Here is a 10,100-nt window from a genome sequence, read left to right on the forward strand (position 1 = left end):
AGCAGAGTGACTGTCCAGATATATTGCAACTCTCTGCCCCAGGTCTGCCCCCTTCCCTCCAGCTGGCATTTCCTCATGCCTGACTGTGCCAGGAATTGCAGGCACCAACATGGTCACTACTTGTGGGGACCACTGGGCTGTTCCTATGAGATACTCCTCCAGGTTTCTTTTTGTAACATTAGTTTTTTTCCCTGTGTTCATGGGGTGGGTTGCTCTGCACCAGTGTTGTCTACTCACCTGCCTTGTCTTTCACTTAGGACTTGTGTCTTCCAGGTTCCATGTAGTTGCCCAACTGGAGTTGCAGGGAGAGATGTGGGTGCCTGACGGGGCAGGCCTGACTCCAGCCATAGTAAGAGGGCCCTGGAGGGGGACTGGCCTTGGGAGGTGGGACCTGAGGGATGGCTTCATGTCAGGGCTGGGTTCACATCACACCAGGAACCTCTCTGGTGCCCATTGTTGTTTTCATGCCAAGGTCAGGGGCCATAATTTACTTCTATCTTTTAATCTCCATTCTTGACAATTTGCCCCTTTATCATTTCTAATCTGACTTCTGGCCAGGGCTAATCCATGCCTGTCTGGCCTTCAGGTCTCCCCTGTTCCTCTCCACGGCTCCCTCAGAAGGGCTCTCCAACATTGAGCTACACGTAATGTATTGGTGAGATGTAGACATATTCTAAGCAGTACATGAACACCAGCTACTTGGTTGCAGTTGATTTCCCCTTTTGTTCAGTGCTCATGTCACTAGCAGACAAGCCCCTGCTGAAAGCCATTTGCAGAGAAGTGAGTTGGGAGACCCAGCCTCTTCTTCCTGTACTGCATCCCACCTGTTTCCTTGCCCATAGTAGACCTCCCCATTGTGTGATCTTGCCAGGCTCAGAACTGCACAGCAGACCCTTTCTTACCTCACTTCAGCCCCTTTGTCCTTCCAACAGTCCTATGTACTAATTCCTGGGTTTGTAAGAAGTACATTTGTGATAGGGCTGCCCCCTCCCACCAGAGGCTGCATGCTTTCAGATTGTTGGTTTTGAATGAAGGATGAGGAGGCACTTTCTCAAGGCGTGTTACAACTCAGGACTCCCAAGGCAGGTCCAACCACCCAGAAGGCCTACCCTTGTGGGATGTGTGGCCCAGTCTTGAAAGACATTTTGTACCTGTCTCAGCAGCAGGGAATATACCCCAGGCAGAAACTGCACGTGTGAAGCATGTGTGAAACAACTCTGGTTCAGTGTAAGCATTCACCAGCAACAGAAGCAGCACAGTGGAGAGAAACACCTCAGAAGGGTTGAGGACTGGCTTTTGTTTATTAAGAATTGCAGAGTCCACATGTCAGAGAATCCCTTTATGTGTGGGGATTGTAGGAAGGACCTCCTGCCCAGCTTGGGCCTTCTCCAGCGCCAGAACACTCACAGCAAGGGGAATTCACCTAGAAGCACTGAATGCAGGGAGACTTTTCGCAATGGAGAAGGGCACGATAGGTGAATGTGGGAAAGCCTTTAGCCACAAAAATAAGTTCGTTGAACACCAAAGAGTTAACACTGGAGAAAGACCTTATCAGTGCGTTGAATGTGGAAAATTCTTTAGGCACAACTCTAGACTTATGGTACAGCAGAGAGTTCACATGGGTGTAAGGCCTTATGGGCGCAGTGAATGTGGGAAAGCCTACAGCAGAAGTTCCCACCTTGTTTGGCATAAGAAAGTTCACACTGGAAAAAGGCCTTATGAATACAGTAAATGTGGGAAAGCCTATAGCAGCAAACACTTGTTCAACACCAGAGAGTCTACACTGGAGAAAGGCCTATGAGTGCAGCAAATATGGGAAACTGTTTAGCCATAACTCCAGCCTTATTGTACACCAGAGAGTTCACAGTGGAGCAAGGCCTTATGAATGCAGCAAATGTGGGAAAGCCTTCAGCTATAGACACAGACTTGTTCAACATCAGAAAATTCACACTGGAGAAAGATCTCATGAGTGTAGTGAATGTGGTAAAGCCTTTAGCCAGACTTGTCCAGCACCAGAAAATCCACACTAGAGAAAGACTTATGCATGTAGTGAATGTGGGAAATGCTTTAGGCGAAGCTCTGGCCTTATTGAACATCAGAGAATTCACACTGGGGCAAGACTTTATAAGTGTAGTGAATGTGGAAAATTCTTTAGCCACAAAATCACACTTGTTTGGCACCAAAGAACCCACACTGGAGAAAGGCCTTGTAAGTGCACTGAATGTAGGAAATCCTTTAGCCAAAGTTCTGGCCTTATTGTACACCAGAGAGTTCACACTGGTGAAAAGCCATACGAGTGCATAAAATGGGAATTTTTTTAGCCAAAGATCCAGCCTCATTTTACACCAGAGAGTTCACACTGGCAAAAAGCCTTCTGAGTGCAACGAATGTGGGCAACCCTTCTGCCTTAAACCCACACTTGTTCAACACCAGAGACTACACACTGGAGAATGGCCTTATGAATGCAGTGAATGTGGGACATTCTTTAGCCACAAGTCCAGCCTCATTAAACATCAGAGAAGTCACATTGTAAAAAAGCCTGAAGCTAGTGGCCTTTCCTCATTTGTTACCAGAAAGTTCAAACTGGAGAAAGGCTTCTGCAGTGCAGGGTGTTTGCTTGGTCAACGGGAATGACACCAGGGAGAAGTTCTGACAGTAGTCTTTATAAAGTAGCCATCAACCAAAAGTTGTATCTCACACATCTGAACGTCCACAGTGGGGAGATTTCCTATGAGTGCCAGTTATGTGGGAAGCTCTCAGGACCTGTAATGCAGTTTGACCTGCTCAAGGCCCTTGCCTGAGTTAAATCACTGCCAGTACCTGTGGCAGAAGCCATCTCGCCTCTGCCTTCTGGCTAATGTGCATCAGGTTACCCAGTGTGCCCAGGGAAGGCAGACCTCTGTACTCTCCCCTTCTCTGGAGGAAATCATGAGTGGTCTAAGGTCATTGGAGGCATAATTACATTCACACACTGGGTGTGATTAGAGTTGGGGGGAGCGAGCTAAAGAGGATGTACCCCATCTGAAGTGCTTCCAGAAATATTCTGCTCACTAAAGCTGTGAGGGATGAGCATGTATAGATATTCTCAGTACTTCTAGATTTACATTTCTTCTATGGACAAGGGTCACCGGCAGAGCAAATAATCTTAAAGCTTTCTGGATTCCTGGGGCTACTTGGGCTGTTTACCTCAAAGCCACTGTTAGACAGGCAAGAAAATGGAGACTGAGAGAAGAGAGATATTGTAGTCCAAGAATGTGACTTTTGTGACTCACAGTCTTTATTGCTTGCTATTCTTTCCTTCCATTGAAGTAGGGGTGTCCCACCAGAGGGCTGAGAATAGTTATGGTCAAGTCAATATGTTTGTCAAATATTCCAGTTCTTCAAGAGAAGCAGGAGATCCAGATTTTTTGAAAGCTGGATTGAGATATAATTGATGGGCAGTAAACTGTGTATATTTAAAGTGTAAAATGTGATGTTTTGTCATGTATGGGCATTATACATATATGGTTTAATGATATTTAACAAATTCATCACCCTCCAAGTTACCTTATCCTCCTTTATAATCCCTCCTGTCCTCCCGCCCTAGCTCCCCATTCTCATGTCTTTCACTAAAAACTTCCAATTCTAGAATTTTGTATAAATGGAATAACAAGATGTTTACTCTTTTTTGCCTTTTTTTCCTCCACATATCATAATTATTTTCAGATTTCTCCATGTTGCATGTATGGGTACTTTATTTGCCTCATTAGAGAGTAGTATTTACTTGATGGATATATCACAATTTGTTTTTCTATTAATCTTTTAATGGACATTTGGATTGATACTAGTTTGGAGTTACTGCAAATAAAGCTGCTATGGACATTCATGTACTAGGCTTTCTCTTGGGTTTGTCAACTTAAAGAAAAACACAACATAAGAGTTGTGAGTTTAAGTTTTATTCAGGGTCTTACTGAGGACTGTAGCCCAGGAGACAGCTCTGAGGAACTGCTCCAAAAACGTAGGGGAGGAGCCAGTATATATATGAATTTTTTGGCTAGGAAATACATGTAGTCAAGCATACATCTTGGTAAAAGATTACTGCTAATCACAAAGAACAGATATCTCAAGTTAATGATTTTAGTGCTTTTCTATGTATGAGAAGATGCAAGAATCTGGGGTCACTAAAGTTCTTCCTGAGATATGCATCTAATTATCTAGGGGACCATTTATGCAAAGCACAGAGTGACTCATCCTGTTTTTTCATCCTGAATTCCCCTCAAGGTACACTGCTGGTGGTGACTGCAGTGGGTTGTGGCTTAACCCCTGTGTACCTGGATGATGAGTGATGCTCTTTGTTCTTTTTTTTGTTCATGTTCCAATACTTAGGAGTAAAAGGCTTGAATGTCTCATTTGTGACCACAGCATTTTAACTTATGCAGTGACTGAGTGCTAACACAGAGATGTTAATACCATTGAAAGATTTTATTACATTTCCCAAGGGAAAGGACACATAGGGCTACATGGAGATCACCACTGTTGGTCAGCAGGCAGAAAAGAGTGAGGGGAAGGCAGAGGCCACAGCCTTTATTGGGGTTTTTGTGGGAGGAGCAAGGCAGAGTAAACAGCTTAGGATTGGCTAGTTTGAATAATGACAGCAGGTTTTGGACTAGAGAACTGGTCTCAGATTGTCTGGTACCTGGCCTTGTGTTGATTTAGGGCAGGGGAAATATTGGCTTTGTGTGTGACTTGGTGGTTGGGGCTATAGATTTGGATCAGTTGGTTTGTACATTAGAGACATACTTCTGGCTAAACCCTTTGCTGTCTCAAGAATGGGATAGTCCTGGGAGGGGTGGTCTCTCCAGCAAGCTTTTTAAGATGTCAAAACATCAAAAAATACAGAAAATAAAGAACATGATAAATACACTGAGTCAAAGAGTAAGTGGATGTATATCTTTTTATAAACTGACAAACTGTTCCAAGGTGGTTATACCATTTTACATTCCCACCCGCAGTGTATGAGAGTTTTATTTGCTCTATATTCTTACCAGCACTTGGTGTGGTCAGTGTTTTTGATTGTAGCCATTTTCCTTAGGTGTGTAGTGGTATTTCTCTGTGACTTTATTTTGTATTTCCCTAATGGCCAGTGTTTAGAATTTTTACATGTGCTTACTACCATCCCTCTGTTTTCTTTGGTTAAGTGTTTGTTCAGATCTTTTGCCTATTAAAATCTTTTTCTGATGTATTACTGATTTTTCAGATTTCTTAAATTCTAGATTCAAGTCCTTAATTAAGTATGAGATTTGCCAGTACAGTTTTCTAGCCTGTGGCTTGGTTTTTCATTCTCTTAACAGTTTTCCTATGGCAGAAAATTGTAATGTTGATAAAATAAAGTCCAATATATTGTTTTTTTCATTTTATTGAACATGTGTTTGGATTGTATGTAAAAAGTCTTTGTCTAACCCATAGTAAGAAGATTCTCTCTTATGCTCCCTAATGGAGGTTTTCAGTTTTAGGTTTATAATCCATTTTGAGTCAATTATAATGCACTGTGTAAGGTTTGGAGTCAGAGTTCTTTAAAAAAAAAATGATATTCAGTTGCTTCACAACATTTGTTGAAAGAACTATCTTTTCTCCACTAAATTGCCTTTACACATTTCTCAAAAATCAGTTGCTCTTATATGTGCTACTCTTTTTCTGTACTTTTTTCATCTATATTTTTGCAAATATCTTAGTCTTAATATAATTTTATAATATGTCTTGAAATCATGTAATGCAGTCCTTCAACTTTGTACTTCTTTTTCAAATTTCTTCTTGCTATTCTGAATCCTTTGCATTTCCATATGAGTTTTATTTATTTTTATTATTATTTTTTTGCGGTACACGGGCCTGTCACTGTTGTGGCCTCTCCCGTTGTGGAGCACAGGCTCTGGACGCACAGGCTCAGCGGCCATGGCTCATGGGCCTAGCCACTCTGCGGCATGTGGGATCTTCCCGGACTGGGGCACGAACCCATGTCCCCTGCATCAGCAGGCGGACTCTCAACCACTGTGCCACCAGGGAAGCCCTCCTCAATCATTTTTAATTAATTTGAGTCCTCTTCCTTTTTTCCTTGTTAAGTCTGCGTAAAAGTTTGTCAGTTTTATCTTTCAAAAAAATTGACTCTTGGTTTCATTGATTCTCCATTGTTTCTGTATTTTACATATTCACTCTGTTCTTTATCTCCTTCCTTTTGCTAACTTTGGGTTTAGTTTGTTCTTTTTCTAGTTCTTAGAGTTGAAAAGTTAGATTGTTTATTTGAGATCTTTTTTCTAATGCAGGCATTACTCACTATAAAGTTCCCTCTTAGCACTGCTTTTGCTGCATCCCTTAGTTTTGGTATGTTGTGTTTTTATTTTCCTCTGTTTCAAGGTATTTTTTCAAATTTCCCTTTTGTTTTCATCTTTGGTTATTTTAGATTATATGTTTAACTTCCACATGTTTTTGAACTTTTCAGTTTTCTGTTATTGATTTCTAGTCGATACCTTTGTGTTTAGAAAAGGTACTTGGTGTGATTTCAATCTTTTTGAATTTGTTGAAACTTGTTTTATGACCTAACATATTATCTATCCTGGAGAACATTCCATGTACACTTGTGTATACACATTCCATGTGTATAGTTCAAGTCCAATGTTTTGTTACTGATTTTCTCTCTGGATTTTCTATTCACTGTTGAAAGTAGGGTTGAAGTCCCCTTCTATTATTGTATTGTTGTCTATTACTCTCTTCAGTCTGTTACTATTTGCCTAATACATTTAGGTTCTCCAATGTTGGGTGCATATATATTTACAGTTATTATATCCGCTTAATGAATGAACTGTTTACTATTACATAATTAACTTCTTTGCTGTTAAACTTTTTGAATTAAGGTCTGTTTTGTCTGATACAAGCATAGTTACCTGTGCTGTCTTTTAGTTTTCATTTGCATGGAATATCCTTTTCCATGTCTTCACTTTGAGCCTATGTGTGTCCCTGAAGATGAAGTGAATCTCCTCTCTGCAGCACCTAGTTGGATCTTGATTTTTCTTTTTATCCACTCAGCCATTCTGTGTCTCTTGATTACAGAATTTAATACATTTATATTTAAGTAATTATTGATAGGGACTTGCAATTGCCATCTTGCTTGCAATTGTTTTCTGGCTGTATTGTAGTCCCTTTGTTTCTTTTTTCCTCTCTGTTGCCATCCTTTGTGAATTTATGATTTTCTGTAGTGGTATACTTTGAGTCCCTTTATCTTGTGTTTATCTACTATAAGTCTTTATTTTGTTACCTTGAGTGTTATGTGAAATATCTTATTGCTGTAACAGTCTGTTTTAAACCAATGACAACTTAACTTTGATTGCATAAAAAAAACTCTACCCTTTTACTCCACCCAACCATCATTATGCTTTTGATGTCACAATTTGTATCTTTTAATATTGTGTATCCATTACCAAATTTTTGTAGCTATAGCTATTTTTAATGCTTCTGTCATGTAACCTTTATACTACAGTTAAGTGTTTAACACACCACCATGATACAATATTAGAGTATTGTGACTTTTAACTATATATTTACCTTTACCAGTGTGTAATACTATTTTCATATGTTTTTCTGTTTCTACTTAGCAACTTTTTGTTTCAGCTTGAAGAATTCATTTCAGCAGTTCTTGTAAGGCAGTTCTAGTGGTCATGAACTCCCTCAGCTTTTCTTTTTTTGGGAAAGTCTATCTTACCTTTATTTCTGCAGGACAGTTTTGCTGGGTAAAGTATTCTTGGTTGACAGTTTTTTTCTTTCAGCACTTTGAATATATCATCTCATTATCTCCTGGGCTGAAAAATTCTGCTTAGATATCACTGATAGACTTATGGGGGTTCCTTTTTTTAAGTGTTATATCCTTTTAAAAATATCTATCTATCTATCTATATTTGGCTGCACCAGGTCCTAGCCGAGGCACACGGAATCCTTGCTGTGTGCGGGGTCTTCTTTGCAGCATGTGGGATCCTAAGTTGTGGCGTGTGGGATCTTTTACTGGTGGCATGTGGGATCTTCAGTTGTGGTATGAGAACTCTTAGTTGCGGCATGTGGGATCTAGTTCCCCGACCAGGGGTAGAATCCAGGCCCCCTGCATTGGGAGTGTGGAGTCCCAGCCACTGGACCACCAGGGAAGTCCCTGGGGGTTCCTTAATATGAGAGAAAATTTTTTTCTCTTCATGCTTTGAAAATTCTCACTTAGTCTTTGATGTTACACAATTTTATGGTATTTTGGAGATGACTGTTTTAGAGTGAAATGTTTTGGTTTACCTATTAGCTTCATGAACTTGGATGTCAGTATCTCTCCCCAGGTTTGGGAAGCTCTCAAGACATTTCTTTTTTTTTTTTTTTTTTCTTTGTGGTACGCGGGCCTCTCACTGTTGTGGCCTCTCCCATTGCGGAGCACAGGCTCCGGATGCACAGGCTCAGCGGCCATGGCTCATGGGCCCAGCTGCTCCGCGGCATGTGGGATCTTCCCGGACCGGGGCACGAACCCGTGTCCGCTGCATCGGCAGGCAGACTCTCAACCACTGTGCCACCAGGGAAGCCCCTAGACATTATTTCTTTTAAAGAGTCTTTCTCTCTCTCTTCTTCTGGTATTCCAATGATGCATAGATTGTTTCTCTTAGTGGTGTCCCATACGTTCTGTAGTTCTCAATCTTCTTCTTCATCCTTTTTTATTCTTTTTTTCTCTTTCTCTTTCTGATAGGATAATTTAAAATAATCTGCCTTTGAGCTCACCAGTTCTTTCTTCTCCTTATGCTATTTTGATGTTAAAGCTCTCTATTGAATTCTTCAGTTCAATCGTTGTATTATTCAGCTCCAAAACTGTTTGGTCTTTCTATTTAAAGCTCTCTATCTTTGTTGAACTTCTCATTTTGTTCTTGTATTGTTTTCCTGATTTTGTTAAACTGTTTAGCTGTTCTCTTGTAGCTCTCTGAGCATCTTTACATCAACTGGTTTGAATTGTCAGGTAATTCATGTAGTGCCTTTTTTGTGTGAGTCAGTTATAGGATGTTTACTGTGTTCCTTTGGTGGTATCATGTTTCCCTGATTTTTCATGATCTCTGTAGCTTTGCATGGGTGTCTGTCCATTTGAAGAAGAAGTCACTTCTTCCAGACTTTATGGACTGACTTTGGGAAGGAAGGAACTTCACCTGCAGGTGGAGGCATGCTGGAACATGTTGAGACCCTGGTTCTAGTGCTGCAAGGCATGAAGTGTGAATATGTGTGTTGTCTCTGGGTCTGGGTGGGAGTGGTGACTCTGGCTTAGGCTGCTGGGGTACAAGGCATCAGCAACTTCATGGTCATTGGTGAGTGATGTAGGGGGTCCACAGAGGCTGCAAGGATTTTTGGGGTCCTCAGCAGCACCGCCAGGTCCAGTGGCTAGGGAACAAGGCATGGAGTAGTGGTAGCCAGAGCTGGTGGTGTGTATATGCTCACCTGTGGGGGCCAGCTGTAGGTGCATGTAAACTGTCAGGGGCCAGTTCCAGACACATGCGTAGCAGTGGGGGCCAGGGTCAACTGTAAAGGCCAGGGTCAACTGTAAAGGCCAGGGTCAACTGTAAAGGCCAGGGTCAACTGTGAGTGCACTGGCAGTGTGCACAACCAGGGCTGTTGTGTCTTGCCACGGGTGCATGTAGTAGAGGCCTGGGGTTAAGAGTTAGGCTGGGGGTATGCAGGCACACAGCTAGAGGGGTTAGCTGAAGGTGAATCCAGGAGTGCAGGTCAGTGACATGAGATGGGGTCAAATCTGAGGCCACAAGGAGCTGTGGAGGCCCTGGCTGTTGACATGCACTACTGCGGCTGCAGGATCTCCCCAGCCATGTGCCACAGCACTGTAGGCCAGCAATGGGGGTTTGGGCCAGACAGTGCACTTCAGGAGGCTAGTTGTAAGTAAGCCCAGTGGTGTGGCCTGGAACAGGAGATAGGGCCTAATTCAGGCCTACAAGCAACTGTGGGGGCCCTGGCTGTTGGCATGCCCTTCGGTAGCTGCAGGATCTTGCTACAGGTGTGCACAAAGCAATGGAGGCTATTGACAGGTTTCAGGCAGGCAGTGTGTAAGTGCACAG

The 10,100-nt window shown here is 42.1% G+C and overlaps 1 pseudogene; it reads left to right on the forward strand.

The window, feature by feature from the left end:
* The first annotated feature begins 355 nt into the window (after nucleotides 1-355).
* Nucleotides 356-3,865, forward strand: LOC141277143 (uncharacterized; annotated as a pseudogene).
* The last annotated feature ends 6,235 nt before the right edge of the window (nucleotides 3,866-10,100 follow it).

This window comes from Tursiops truncatus, chromosome 19 (genome assembly GCF_011762595.2).
Source record: "Tursiops truncatus isolate mTurTru1 chromosome 19, mTurTru1.mat.Y, whole genome shotgun sequence".
Classification (NCBI taxonomy): Eukaryota; Metazoa; Chordata; class Mammalia; order Artiodactyla; family Delphinidae; genus Tursiops; species Tursiops truncatus.